Genomic DNA, 16212 nt, shown 5'->3' with positions numbered 1-16212 from the left:
TTTCTTCCATAGAGCAGAAATATCTCGATTCCCTTCTGTTCAGCAGCAACACAACTTACCTAGCAGAACAAAAGTTGAAGAATCAGAGATTATTACATCTCTCAGTTTCTGGTAAAGATATAAAGACCCTTGTTCCATGAAGGGAGTTCAGGACTCTCTGAGTCTCTCTTCATGCGTGACATGAGTGATGCTTCTGACACCAGGATGCAAGAAAGCAAAATGAAAAATGGAAGGCACAGCACAGAATCAGGAGCCAGAGCATTCCCCTGAACAGCAAGATGCTGAACACTTGCCAAAAAAACCCACAGAATTATTTCTCTTTTTCTTCTCATTCAATACCTCTCTCACCTTCTTCCCTGCAAAGAAACATCTGGCAGCTGTGCTTAAATTTAACCAGATCTCTCATCTCTGCAACTTCACTGACTGCAATGAAAAATGGATTACAGGCACAAGGATAAGAGCAAATAGTTCAGGATCAGATTACTTCAAACCTTATCAGACCCACCAAGTCAGCTTACTCTTAGCCCCACTCACAGGTATAAGTCACATGAGCTTTGAAAACCTGTCTTCATTTTTTCATTTTGTTTCAGCCCTCAAGTCCTGTTTTCATCCTCTCCTGCTGTAGGATTAGGAATTTTCTTATTAGACACTGGCTGACCCTTTCATGGATACAATCTTCAGGGGAGAGAAGAGACTGTTGTTGTATTGGTTGTGGTGGGGTTTTTTTCCCATACAAAAAACCTTAAAACAGGACAAAACTGTTTTGTTAAGCTCCAGTTGGTCAAGCTTTTTGGTAAAGAAGATAATGGAATAGTTGTGAGTGAAGGTCATGTTCCCAAAGATCAGCCTGCCTCCCCAAATCATAGGGGCATTGAAGATTTAAAAGAAAACAGCACCAGAATATTTTTCTGACATGGATCAAACAATATGTTTTCTATAAACCAAATTCTCGGCCAAAGTTGAATTGTTTTTGAAAAAAAAAAAACTCTCTGAACTCCTCATAATTGTCTCTTCTCTGAAATAAAAAGTAAATAAATAATCAGTCTGAAGAAAAAGCATTTTTAATCAACCAGATGAATAAGAGATCATTATTCACTAAAACAATTTCTTTTCCAGGAGCTCTGTTTTCTACAGTAAAATTTATTAAGACTACACAAAGAAAGTAATATTTTGTTTCATCTTCCCTCTGCAGGAACATTCATGAAATGTGTTTGTGCCATTTTAGCTAATAAACATTTTTTTTGTGCAATGTCTTCCAGGGCCTTGCCCTCTCTCTCTGTACGAATGGTATTTAAGGTGGAGAAGGGAAAATATATATAATCATTCACTGTCTAGCTCCATGTCCAGGCAAAAGTTCCCATCTTCCAAGTGGTCTTTTTCATTTTATTTATATTATTATGGCAAATTAAACTGCTGAGAAAATTCTATACAGTTACCTAAAATTGTATATTTAGCATGTATCTCTCTCAAGCTGGAATTCTTAGCCAAAAAGACAAGAGTCTACAATGAATTGGGAAAACAGGAATGAAAGACTCCATTAGTCCCATGAGGAATGCCTCTGCCTGTGCTTTGATTGCCCTGGGATTTCAATAAAGAGGGGGAGGTTAAATGTTATGGGTTTTTTTGCTTGTTTCTTTGTTGTTTTTTTGGAGGTTTTTCCTAACAGTGATATAGCCCAGCTGGCAAAATTCCTGATAGGAGTAAAATAAAATAATCCCTCCAAAGATACATAGCCTTCTCCTCCAGCTGCTGGGATGCAGAACATACACATGTCCATTTGTAAGGTCTAATGCTAAACCCATATGGAGAAAGTTAAGCTTTGCTCCACTGTACCCATTAACATTATTCTGAACAAGATATGGGAATTATTTTTATTCCCAGATGTGTCTGCCCTAAATTTGGATCATTTGAGAGCCAGAAGCTCTGTAACAGAGCAGCTGCTTCATCCCATCTCTATCACAAGGAGCTCTGATGTTTCATGTCTCAGATATCAATAACCTCCACACCAACATCTGCCACCAACTTGTGAGGGCCATCAGCTATTGACAAAATGTTTTCCAGAGGGTCTTATTACCTGCAACTGAAACAGCAAATATGGACTCTGCATTAACTTTGGCAACAACTGAAAGAGGCCACAGATGCTGGGCAGAGTCCATAACTTGTAGGAGCAATTGGATCAGATGTGGTAAAACCAGAGCAGCCTATGATCTTGAAATGCTGTGTTGGTGGGTGAACACACAAACACATGGATGTGGGAAAGCAATGAGGTCTCCCCTGGTACCTTGGGAATGGTGGAAAGTGAATTCATACTGCCAAGCACCTCACTGTGTAAACACAGCTATATACTTGTATTCAAGAGCAGCATAGCCTAAAAGACAGGCTGAATTAACCCAGCCCCCTTTATCTGTGGTTGTTCAAACTCAGCTACAACAAAATCTAAGAGAAATCTCTTCTGACAGCTGAGTCAGAAAGCAGCAGGAATTGATGGTAGTCATTCGCTGTGAAGATCAAGCTGTGCTTCTCACAAATATTTTATCACCATATAGCACAGAAAACCTCTCTATGAAAATCGCTGCACCTGCACACTGACAAGCAAAGTCCAAGCAAAAGCTTGCTTGTAAAACCTTTTTTCTTATTTGTATCCAGAGGTTTGACTCAGCCCACGAGCAGTTTTGTATAAATTAACACAGGTCCCTTCACTTCAATACCATTCACTTCAGCTACTTTGACTGAAAAAAACCCCAACAAACAGAACCAAAACTAAAAAACAACAACAACAAAAAAAATTAGCGTAAATTTGTCAAGGACCAAGGAACACACTGAAAAAGGAGATCTGCATGAAGAGAAGTTATGGAAAGACTTGAATCCAACACTTAGGACTAAAGTGTATTTTTTGTTAAGCTTCCAGGAAAAATTAATGTTGCAATAGGTAAACTGGAGAATGAAAATGACCTTAAACACAGCAAAAGAACGAGCATCTTTGAAAGCAGAGGGTTCTGATCCTTTCTAAATTATGTTGGCAGAATCTTAATTTTGCAGAACTGATGGCTTTTGTTTTATCTCCTCACCACAGTTAATCTGACAATGTGCTACTGTAATTATAAGCCAAGACAAACTTGCACGCATTCTAGGGAGACCATCACAGAAAAAAAAAATGGAAGAAATATGCTCTTGTGTATTAATGACTGCATTAAAAAAAAATTCATGATTTTGTGATGGAGGACTGAAATGATGGGCAAGAATTATCTTCTTCAAACATCTGGGAGCAAAGCACAGCTGGCTCTCTCTTGGAGCTTGGCACTCAGCGTGCTATGAGACATACTTCAGTACGTAAGAGAGGCTCTTATAAAGCTGAATCATTTGGGCAATTAACACTCAAAGCAATTTTCACACAAGCTCTTGATACATGAAATTTGAGTTTTCCATAAGTGACAGGCAGGCTGCTGTATGCAGACAGAGCCAGCTTTGCTGTAGCACTTCAAGGTTTATGAGGGGGAAAATTCATTCAGAGATGGAAGGTGCTTTAAACAAGTTTTTCTGCTCATTTGAAAAGGAAGACTTACTGACAATGTTTTACTGTTATGGGCCTGTGTAAAGTTAGTTACCTCACAGGAAAATTTTGAAAGTTTTACATCACTAGAGTTTAATGTCTTAGAGTACAAAAAATAATTTTAATTGATTTTTCACCTCTTGCACAAAATCATGCATTGGGTGTAAGCTGAAGAGTCTCTCTTAGAAGGTGTTTCACATTTTCTGTGAAGAACAACAGCATAAGTTAGTGGCAAGAAATTGAACCAGATGAGAAAAAAAATATGGATTTTATAAGTGCAATTACTTTTGATCAAAATTCCTGGAAAGTAATTGATTTAGAAAAAATACATTCCAAAAAGCCAACTATATTTAAGTTTCCTATTACTGTTAAAAGTCCATGTACAATATGGTTTCTGACTCAGAATTCCCAGTGATCTAGGAGTTGACTGATAGATTTATCATGCTTCAAATGGTTAATCACACGGCAGCCAGGAATTACCACAGACAGAAAAGGATGGTAAAATATGGAGTTAGTCACAGATAAAATAAGAAATGGAGAATAAAATTTGTCCTACCATCATACATAACCTAAGCACTTTGCAAAGTAAAGATATCACCCTTAAATTTAAAGAACAAAATGAGAGGAAAATCAAAATTTTTCTCCTACACCAATCTGTGAACTGGAAGTAAAGGTCCAATGTTAATGAAATTAGTTTTGTTTCTTTTTGAATGATTAGGTTAATTTTTCTTTTTTTTTCTTTAAGTGTGGGACTGAGAAAAACACAACCCAGAAGAATACTCTGAATTTTGCTGTTGCTTTGGTTCTGCAGAGTAGTGATTTCAGGTACTCTTTGAACTAGAATATAGTGATTTAGTGGCAGTACAAGGAAGGTTATTTAAAAGACAAAGTTGCATAGAACAGTTGCTGCCCATCACTCAGCTCTTAAACTATCAGCTGGTTTTGATAAAGCTGTTCAATTTCCACAGAGATAACTGAGAACAGAAGCTGTCTGAAGACCCCTGACTTGATTAGAGTTTTTAAGTCAGAGTTGAACCCTATCTTCAGAAGCAGCCTTCCTATCAGTAGCTGCTTCAGAGTAAGCAATAGGGATACACGGCTGGATCCTTTAAACCTAAGAGAAAATTGAACAGAGGTGCATTTGAGAGGTAAACCTCTGCACCTGAGGTATCTCAGAAAGCCTGGATTTACTGACAAGTAGGGTCAATACCAAAGACTTTATTTATGCATTGCTGTTAAGACTGACAATAGCACTTTGCCATTAAGTGCCTCAAACTCATTTTGCCTAAACTCATATTCCACCAAAGCTATTTTAGGCTTCAATGACCAGAAGCATTTTATCACTGACTCAGAACTCCCAGGACACCTTGCTTCTTAACACTGACTCAATTGCTGTACACCTGGACTTCATTCTCCAAAATACTGCTATTATCCAAGAGTCACGAATCCTAGGAGTCACCTAGGTTTTGCAATCTAGCACAGCAACTAGTTGTAGTTAACTTTCTGTGCTTACTTCCACTAGGGAGCAAATCCTCTCTTATTTAGCAAATAGTCACAGCTGGGAAAAAAGATTTTATAAGGAAGTTTTTCAGTCATCCTTTGATTTGACTAGAGGGGTGCAAAACAGCATGGTTTTCATTTGGATTTCAGAATGTATTTGTAGCCAAAGATGAGGTATGGAGAAAAGTTTGAAGGAAGAAAAACTGTAGTGTGAAAACACAGTGATGTTTACTGAAGAGCACCTAAAAACAGCTCTTGGAGAACAGGACACTCTGTATTAAAAGAGCAGGTCCATATTTCTGTATAATTCTCAATGGCTTTTCTATGTAAGGCTGGTTTTCTGGCAGACCAGGATACTTAGAGGTAGAGCAATTTCTTCCACCCTCCTTTTCTCTTTGTGGTCACCTCATCCAAAGTGGAGTGGACTTTTCAGTCCAACCTCAGCATTGCACCATTCCCCCTGAGGAACGAACAGCCCACACACTCTGGTGTGTGCTGGGCAGTGCCTCTCCTACCCTGCTCTCCTGTTGTTACCCTGCTACCAATATCTTGATTTTGTCCAGTCCTTGTTTCTTTGCTACTAGAGTGATTGCTTCCCACCAGTGAATACTGAGAGTGCTTCCCTGTGTGGTGAGCTTTTCTTTGAGTTTATTTTGTCTCTGGTTGACTCAGGTCAACTAATCTCTCCCACTTTCCTCGTGGTGACATCTGAGTAAACTTCAGAAGCAGTTAGAGGCTGACTCTGGTAATGTAGGGAATGTGTGTAAGAGAGCTGTAGTGAGACAGAAGAAAAGTCCATGTAACCTGGTACCTCTTCTCCAAACCTTTACTGATAGCAGGTCTACAAGGGAAGGCTACAAGAACAGAGGAACCTTACAGTGCAATTTCTCTAAAATATACTCTGAATATTTATGATTTAGAGATATCTCATATCAGAGTAAGACTGTATTTTCAGATTGTAAGGGTTTTTTTCTCCATTAATTTTTTAATTCATTAATAATAGGTTATGTTTTGAATTAACATAATTCTTTTTTGTCTCAGACATGCTGAAGCAATAAGCTACACAATTTTATTTATTTAATAAAGCAGTACTTTCTTTTCTTTGTTCTGAACCTGTCCCTGAGTTTCTCAGCAGATTCCTAATAGTCTTTGCAATGACAGAGTTATTTCAATTAACTTCCTTGGAGGTCCTTACATCACTTGGAAACCCTGTCCACCCTCTGCAAAGCTATTTAAAAGAGCAGCAGTAACATGACCTGTCTTGTGTGAGGAAAACTACAGCAACAGTTTCAAAAAATGTTAAATTAGCTGGAAAGTTACGTTCTTTAGATTTTTTTTTTTGTATTGTTCTCAACTTCTGTTCAATGAGTCTTTTAAATCTTGACATCCATTCTCTGCATAATATAGTCAGCAAGACACTACCTTTGTGGCAGCAGCTTTATTCAAGAATGTAACGCTCTGCAATCCATGCCTTCTATGCAACAAACAGCATTTCAATCTTCATGTTATTATAGACCACTAGAGGGTTTTCAGGACTGTCTTCATGTGTAGTTTTGATAGTAAAAAAAAAGAAATTTGGCTTCCACACTTTGTAGTAAAGCTATTCTCTTTCCCAGATAATGAACAGAACTCATTGGACTCAACTGAGGTAATTTGCAAGGCCAAGCACTGATGGATATATGAGAAATTTGAGCCCTAAGTTTGTCTTATTTTGGATGGACTTGGTTATGGTACCCAGATAAATTGGTGTCAGGAATCTCTGCTAACACAGAACAGTTGCAGGCTGCAGGTGGGGTAAATTCTAGTTATGAAGGTGCAAATTTCTCACTAGCTGACAGCATGGGAACATTATCAGAATGTTTCACCCACTGGAGTTTCACACATCACCCTCCAATGTCTTTTCACAATCATAAAGCTGTTCTTTACCAATGTTAAATAGAACTTCTCTTGTGTTTTCATAAAACATGAATCAGCTCTGCATTAGAACCAGGGAATTTCAAGCCTGTAGAAGTCCTAGTCCACCTTCCCATGGGGGATCACATCAGTGAGCTGGAGGCAAATATAGAATTGCTCCTGATCAGTGATTTGATGAATATAGATCAATAAGGGTAGTTACAGATTTTGCATTGGAAGTGAGGAACAGAATGCTAATAACCAGTGTGAACTATATTTGTAGTTCATAACAACGAAATAACTCAACATACTTTGCAAGGGTGAACACCTTCCTTGGATGCACCAGCAGACAATTGCAATGATTTTTTTTCCCTATTTGGCCTTGCTCACCTGATGCTGACACATTTCCTGCATAGTGGAATGACATGTCCAGTTCTGGTGTTGACATTTTAAAGAGGATGTTGAAAAACTACAGGGTGTGTAGGGAGGAGTCACAAACATAGCTCAAGGGATGGAGAGAAATATTTATAGGAAGGGAATTTGATCTTATCTCAAAGAGGTCCTGAGACAACCATGACTGGTGCATTAGTAACCTTATTCAAAAGAAAATAGAATATACAAAATCATCTTTTAATCTTCCAGAGAAAGGCATAACAGAAAATTTACAGAAATTGAAATTGAGCAAATTCATATTAAGCATTTTTTACTGACTGTGGTTAACCATTGAAATACACAGAATCAGACCATAGCAAGTTCTTGATCGCTGTGCCTGTGTCTGTGTTAATACTTAAAAAACCAAAAAACAACCAGGCTCTCATCAGCAAAGTTATAGCCTTTCAGCCTAGATGTGGGCTTAAATGGATCACAGCCAAACTTTTATGGATTCAGGTCAAGACTTGCTGTCTTACACATTTCTGAAGCAGTATGTAAGCCAAACGCAGTACAGGCTGTTGGACTCCATCCAGGAATAAAAGTGTGTGATCAACTGGCCAAGCACTTGGTCTTTTCCATCCAAGGGTGATGTTTTGTTACCAGATCTACAAATCTTGACAGCCTTCCCTGTTCACAAAATATCTTGAATACCCACAATCTCCTAAAGCAAGCCTGATTGCAAAAATCACTTACCTTCACAGAGGGCAAGTACCACAAGAAGTAATACAACCAGCATCACAGCTGTGCCTCATGGATGAGTGAAGCCAGTAGCTATTGCTACTGGAAATAAGAGTGTAGGAGGCCTATCAGCTTCTCAGGTGCTGTTTAACCTGCAAGTATTGTTGTTTGTGTTGCTTAACACAAAAATGTGTTACAGTGTTATCGCTCACTCCAGCAGGTATAGCATTGCTAATTATCCCATCATGAACTGCTTTGCAGTGATATAAATAGCCCAGTTAGTGTCATTTTACATTATCTAGGAAAGAGCCTCCATAGCCTGCATAGGGAGTAGAATTGCATGAAAAGAAAAGCAGGTCACTTTAAAGACGGATGCTGTGATTTCTCTGCACATGTTTCAGATGCTATGGTTTGCTTGAATCAGTTCAGTAGAGAAGGAAAAGGGGAGTGACAAAGAGGGTGATAAAAGAGATTAATTAATGAATAGTCTTATTGTTGAAAATTCACCTAAAGCAGAGATGTAGAAGCTGATGCAAATACTGTTTGCCTCAGATTCTCCTAGATACAATACTTCACAGACCACCCCTCCAAACTGAGTCCATAACCTGGATCTCTTTTCCCTGCCTGCAAAAGGTCATGTTTCATTGTTGCCAACAGAATGACTTCTAGACCCTGCCTTAGGCTCTTCTTGTGTGTACACCTGAGCTCTACCCGACACCTGAGAAATTCTGCTCTATCTGATCTGGGCTGCTTACTCAGCTTTGGTGCAATGGCAGACCCTATATGAGAGATTATGCCTGATGAATGGGACTCCCAAATTTCAAGCTGAGATTTCCAGGCTATAAATAGATAAAATCAGGAAGAAACTGTGAAACACAGGATGGTTTGGGTCATTTGTGCTCATGCATATGTATGGAACAGCTAGAAATTCTGGACCAATAGCCTCAAATTCTATCTAGGTAAAATTTCCAGGCAGTAAATATATCTAAATGGGAAAATATGTTTAAAAGAGTATCATTATTAATCTAAGCGTCTGTAAGAAAATATTAGAAAAACTGGGAAGTGTAGACCTATATCTTGGAGGGGGAATTGACTGAAAAAGTTATTAAAACCAAGCTGAGGGAAAGAAAATTTATTCTTAATGAAAATTTGATGGTAGTGAGATATTGTGCTGCAAAGTTGAATCACTGAAAGGAGGCAGTGTGGGCCTCATTTCAGAGCTGAAGAATGAAGAGCATAATCCCAGTTAGATATTGGGAAAAGAGGTGACCCAGGGGTCTGAAATTTGTTTAATCTTCTTCCAAGTTCCATAATCATTGTTGCCATCGCAGTCATTTATCTGCAGTACATCTTGCTTGTGCTGTGTGTCTGGTATGCAAGGATGAATTATTTACTGAGCCACATGGGTTATTACCGCAGCCAGCTTGGTTCCAGGGACACCATTTGGCTACTTTATGCCAAAAGGCTGGAAGTTCTTCCAGGCAGGTTGTCATACATGAACTTAGGTAGCACAGGTTACTGAAATGAGATCTGTGATCTTCCAAGGGTACTTCATTCTGAGATTGGCTTCTGCTTGTTCTCAGGTAGCTAATTTTGCTTTAAGACATTGAAAGAATAAATGTTTTCCTGGTGTTTCTTTTCAATTGAGCAGCCATATGGATTGCCACAGGGAGAGCTGTCTGACAGCAGGAGAGAGGACAGTCCAGTTCACAGTGCATCAAAGGGTGGCTCCTCTCCTCCAGGGTGTCATCCACACTCTGGAAACCTGAGACCTTCTGTCCAATGGCAACCACAGAAAGTAGTCAGAATGTAATAAAGGGGTCTTGACAAGGAGGTGTGGAGTCACTAAGTGGATTAAGGGGAATGTGAATGGAACACCTCTTCAAATGTACTCATGGAAAGGATGACACTTCCATAGAAGGAAGCACTTCTATACAGGAATAAAATTTCTGTAGTGTTGGATGTGAAGATTTTCCCCAAATTTGCACTGAAGTTACTTACACTTTGTGTCATAAATTCTTTAATCTGAGGAAGCTCCAAAACAACCTCAGCATATTATTTTCTGAGCAAACACCTGTAAAAGGAATGTTGTAAATCTCATCCTTTCCTTGAGATGACACTCAGGCACCTGCATGTCTCAAGACACAACCAACGTTTCAAAAAGCTTGTGTGCAGTTCTTCGGGGAATTTTTCATTCATGTCTCAGGCACTATTTGCTATGCAAATTGAATAGCAGCACGCCCAAAATAACTTACATGTGTCTGCCTATTTACAAATTGGACTATGTAAGTTAATAGGCAGCAGAAAACTGGGTCCCCACAGCAAAGTACAGAGATCTACAATTTATAAATCAGCAGGACCTCTCTGTTGCTGTCTCATAACTCAGTTGTCCAATGAAATTACCTCCCATCTTAGATACCTCTAGCAAATTTGGTTTTCATCTGCCAGTCTTTCTAACACCGCCATTTGCAAGCACGCCATCCCTACACAGGCTGGCTCCAGAGCCCAAGGTCGTCAATAGAAAACTTCTAATTTATTTCAGCAGCCCTTAGAGTAGTCAGGAAATAAATAGGCATGTTGCACACACTGTCCTAAAGACGCTTTTCTTCCTACCAAATTAGTCCAGGTACATTTGTGAGGAGTTCAAAAGGGTCTTGATGGAAATTAATATGTGTCCTGAAAAACCAAAAGAGCTGGAGGTGAAGTCCAGGAACTCAGAAAGTAGCATGTATTGTGTGGGTTTTTTTCTAAAGATTAATTTACAGCACTTCTCAGGGAACTCAGCCTAAGTAGTTGTGACAGACCAGACAGAAAAACCTTTTCATGCACATTACCTCAACTTCTAGCAACACTGCTGTGATGTTCTTCTTAAGTTTTTGGTGTTTTAAAGAGAGATGGAAATTCTATTACCAAACATTTTTAGCTTTCAAAAAAATGTTGCTGTCTTTGAAAAAAAAGCTTTCAGGAAGAATTAATCTATCAAGACGAAACTCCTACATGAAAAGCATTCTCTGCTGAAAAAATAAAAGTTTTAATTACCTATTTTGATGTGCTTAAAGTTTTATTGTCCATTCCATCAAAATTCTATTTGCAGATTGGTTTTCAGCAAAATAAGTAAAACTAAACTAACTGATACTGTTTTGAAATTGCAGTGGTGATTTTTTTTCTTACACCAATTCACAATCATAATTGTTTCTATTAATTAGATTTTGCACCTCTCAACTGATTTGTGCACTGAAAACATGACAAGATTATCCTTCCTTTCCACCTCCTGCTGAGCTTCCTGGAGTTAGGAGAACAGGGTTTTGACCACTTGTGTTAGCAGCTCATCAGTGATACCTTCTTTTGTTCTGTTTGTGTCCATGCAGGCTGCTGCATTTTTAAATCCTTTAGCCAAGAACGTCTCTCTCATCTATCCTAGATCAGTGTTGCCTTGAGCACTTGGATGAAGTGCTCACTGCAGGACTGGGAGATCTCATCTAAACAGGCACCATGGACATGGACACAAAGCATTCTAAGCATTTTGCAACCCTAAATTTAGCTTTTGCTGGGCTATGAACTCAGCCCAATAGGCAGTACATGCCAAAAGTCCTGGCACACTTCCTGCAATGTAACATTACAGTAGAAATAAGTGAAGAAGAAGGTATTTCTAGACCTTCTCTGTGTAATTCTTCAGAAGTTTTTCTTCAGCATGAGTGCAAACAGGAGGGCATGGACTCTGGCATGACTTTTGCAGACCTCCCTCTTTACCCAGCCTAAATAAGTTTCTATTTATCTCAGTGTGGCTTTGTGAAAATTGAGCCATTAAGATTCAAGTGACTGAAAGGTGATAGAAATAGCATGTATATCAACATAATCAGATTTTAGACCTGCAGACCTCCCTCCTGCAAGGGAATTAAATACAATTGTCTGATACCTGATCATTAAATTTTGTTCCAGGATAGCATGATTGCTTTTATTTATTGCATCAAGCACTTACGATCATAGAATACTTGGTAAAATACAGATTAACTGCCCTGAAGTAGGCACCTACAGACAGCTGGATTTTGAGAAGCCCAGGAGGTCTTACCTCTCTCTCTGAAAACTTTTACTTCTTCTTTTCAATTGGGATTTTGAAAGAAGAATAAAAGGAGTGAGCTTTCAGCCACCCCCAGTCTAAATCAGCATATTCCCTTTTGCTGCTGGGAGTTCATGTTGTGACAGGTCGTTGTAAGCTCTGTAAATGCAAAGATTAAAGTAATTGAACCTCTTTGGGGAAAAGCAGAGAGGTTAAAGCTGGAGGTAGCAGCAGGATGCCACAAGGTGGGAGGGGAAGTCTAGAAAGAAACCTTGGAATTTGCTTTTTCCTGCGTGGCAGGGTTTGAGCTGCTCTTGTCTCCCCTAAGAAGGCTTGCTGTTTCTGTAATGGGGTTGTTATAATTTGAAGACTAATTGTCAGTCACTGAAAAAACAGACAAAACTGGAAGTGTTGAGAGAGGAGGAAGCTCTAACAAAGTGAAATCTGGCAGAGACATATGACAGAGCCCCTTCCCATCCTGTTCAAAACCACAAATCTGAAGAGACTCTCCAGTTCTATTAGCGAAGAGAGATGCCACTATCTTATATTACCCAACCTTATCACATGAATTGCTGTTTTCCAGCTCTTGGTGTTCTCTAAGCATGTAATGCTCTAAGCTGTCTATAGGTTAGCATGCACTGAGCTGATCACCACTCTCTGACTTTCAGACTTTGAGTTTTACTAAAATTCAAAGCAGTGTGGGCTTAGGAAAGGGGAGATTAATTTTGGTTCTTTCATCTGGGATGATGCATACCCCATATAGGAAAAATACTCAATTAAAAACTCTTTCAGAAGAAAAAATGGGTTTGCATATATATAAAATATAAAAAATACAAAATTGACTTTTGACTGAAACAAAATTAACTACCTGTGCCAATTTTGTCCTTTTCCATAAAAAAATTGTTTCCATAAAAACTGTGGTGTTTGTGGAGGACAATAATTCTTGTGTGCCTTGACCCATTTTCTTATGTGATCCAGGGTGTCATAGCATGGTTTCATCTCCAGTACTGCATGACAGTAGCACCCCATGTCACACTTTATGCTGGCATAGGAGATGTTGCCATTGAATTTTGCAATCTGTTTTTAACTTTCATCACTTGCTATGCATTAGAATTTGATTAATCTCTCTAAAAATGAGAACTTTAGCAGTTTGGCACTATTTTGGCTGAAATAACTAGAATATTTGGGCACAAGTCAGTATTGGGAACTCTGAAAATGTTGCTGCCACTTCATTAGAGTACTCCCTCAGCTGCCATCAACAGGGCCTGTAGGTCTGGCAGTCATACCCTGTCAAACACAGGGAGACTCTACCCTTAGCTGTTTGATATAGAATGTTCATTAGTATCCTGCGCATTCCCAAGAACCTGTTGCTTTGATTTTCATCGGGCTTTGTTTAAGCATGTTTGAGTTCATGGGATATGTTGATTGTCTCTTCAATACTTTTACACACAATATCTCTGCTATAAAGCTGCCATCTGCCTCTGAAATATACACCAAACATGCTGGGGTTCTCCTCTCTAGAGACCTCCTATTCTCCATGAAAAACTGAATAGAATTCATATGGGTGTTTCAAAGGCAATAATTTAAAAAGAAAAAGAAAGTTTTTGCAGGACTGAAGGAGTCAGATTTAACTATCTTTACCAGCATTATGTCATCCAAATGTCCTCACTGCAAGAGCAAAAATGTGAAGTTAGCCTACCCTATACAATTCATCCTCAGACTACACCTCAAATATTAAAAAATTTGTGCCACATGTGAGTTTTATACCCGCTTGACCAAAAATGTATAGAGGAAGATTTGGCTTGTACAACAAAATAGCAGCCAACACTGACTAAAAGTCATGGGCACCACTCATTGAGTAATGATGAACAGTTTGGTGGCCATAATTGCTGTCCCTTTATTGTCACTGGACCAATCCGTCCTCTGATGCAGCACTGGAGGCCATTGTTTTACTGTCACTGACCGAGTATTGTCCACTGAGGGCCATCGTGATGATGAGGCTCACCATCAGTTCAGGTAACAAAACTTTTGATCGTGGGATCTGATAAACCAGGATAAACCAGAGCCCAACTCATACATTTTACTCAAGGGGCCAGCAGCTGCCCAGTTGGCATATGTGACATCCTGAGCTTTCCAGTGTCCTTAGCAGATAATTTAGAGCCTGACCTGGCAAATGAGTGTGTCATACAACAGGCAGACTTTGTCTTCCACCTGGATAGGCAGTGCCACATGAGCAATGTGGGCAAAGGCTGTTTGTGATGCACAGCCCAGGACAATCCCATGGGGAATTCCTTCTCTTTCCATGAGTGAGTTATAATAATGCTCAGAAGCCCACCCAGGAGCCTGCTGCCATACTGAAGGATATCACAATAATCCTTCATTATGGGCTGAACAGGCTGCCATCTTCTGTCAACTCCGTTGTAAAAATTGGCTCCACTGTGGATTTCATTACTTCTCTCAGCTGGAAAGTCTTTACAGTTACTGCTAACTCTGGTCACATGCAGTAAAGGCAATCCCTGTTCCCAGAAGTTCCAAAGGTTTAGATTAGAGGACAGTAAGTTGCAGTGATGTGAAGCAACTAATTTCTCTCTTCTGCTGATGGACGAAATGCAAGTTTCAGCTCTTGCTGAAGAGAGGTATTGCAGGTGCACAATGCTGCCTTCAACACACTGGAAGGATTTTCTGATTGGGCCCTGCTGCAAAGAGCTACATCAAGCAGCTCATTCACTGCTAAAAGCAGCAATATGCTGTATCAAAGCTGCAGATCTCAGGCATCATGCTCTGTATGTGTGCTTGGTCAAAGCCTCTGACATTTGTGCATTAGTTGAGAACACAGCTGCTGTTGTTGTGACACAGCAATTCCTCAAAGTTGTCTGAGTTGCCTGCAAAATGAGAACAAATTCTCCAGCTGTGGAAGATGTACCACAATTATTTAGTTTGGAAAAAAAAGCAAGTAGAACTCTGAAGAAAAGTTTTTTCTTCATCATTGGTTTTGGCAGAATAGAATCTAGGTAAGGAATTTGCCATAAGGAGTAGATGGAGGATTTCTCAGAAGAAATCCATGAGATACACCATTAAAACTGTGTCTTTGTTGACTTCATCTGGCCCAGGCCTGACTCCTAACATTATATGTGACTCACAGCAAAAATAAAAACTGGTGCCCTCTGAGCTGAGAAAAGATTCTGAGGCACAGTTAGGGAAGGAAGCTGGGAGTCCTCACACCCTCCTGCTCCAGCAATAGGTAAAACATCCATGTACACTAAAGGAAACAGAGAAGTCCTTTCACTTTAAACACTGTTAGAGCTTTGGCACAAGCTGTTGATTTTTATGGCCTGTCACCCTTGAGGCAACTGAAAAATTATTGTTACCCTTATTGAAAACTGCATCTGTTTTTGGGATCAAGCACTGTGTGCTGTCCTCGTGATAATGTGGGACACAGCCGAAGCTTCAGAGCTTGATGCTATCGAGGGGAGTTTTTCCACTGACTTCCATGGGTACCATATAAATCCTTTATTCAGTTACTTCATTAAATGTTTCTTTTTTACAGGGTTATTACTGTATAGGTCTGTTGTACACAGGATACTGGAAAGCATTTTTACTGCCAACCCTCTGTTTGAACCAATGGGCAGTTTGGAATATTATGGTCCATTATTTTTGACTGAGGCTCTAAACTTCACTGTAAAAATGCTGTCCTTGTAAGTTGCTATCCTGAGTGTTGCCATAAACACCGGTTCTTGCCACCTGGGAGACATGTAAGGTAATTTCTGATGATCTGATCAACACTTGGGTACTCCCAGGAAGCAGCAGGATGCCTGAGCTAGGATCACTGCAATTTAAGCAGTGGACTGAACCAGGAATGGGACTGTATTATCCTCTCAGAGATATATCTCCTCCTTGGCTATTTATGCTTTGCATGCCATCAACTCACACGTGAAAGGATAAACCAGAGCCCAACTCGTACATTTTACTTGAGGACTAAGCTTTACATAAATCCTGTTAAAGCTTTTAACGTGCATTATAGGCGAGCGAGCGGGAGATCGCCTCCAGGCTGGTGAACATGGAATTTATTGACCCTGTTTGACCAGTGGCATTCTGGGGAAAG

The sequence above is a fragment of the Vidua chalybeata genome, chromosome 7, assembly GCF_026979565.1.
Source record: "Vidua chalybeata isolate OUT-0048 chromosome 7, bVidCha1 merged haplotype, whole genome shotgun sequence".
Classification (NCBI taxonomy): Eukaryota; Metazoa; Chordata; class Aves; order Passeriformes; family Viduidae; genus Vidua; species Vidua chalybeata.
This window is presented reverse-complemented; position numbering follows the sequence as displayed.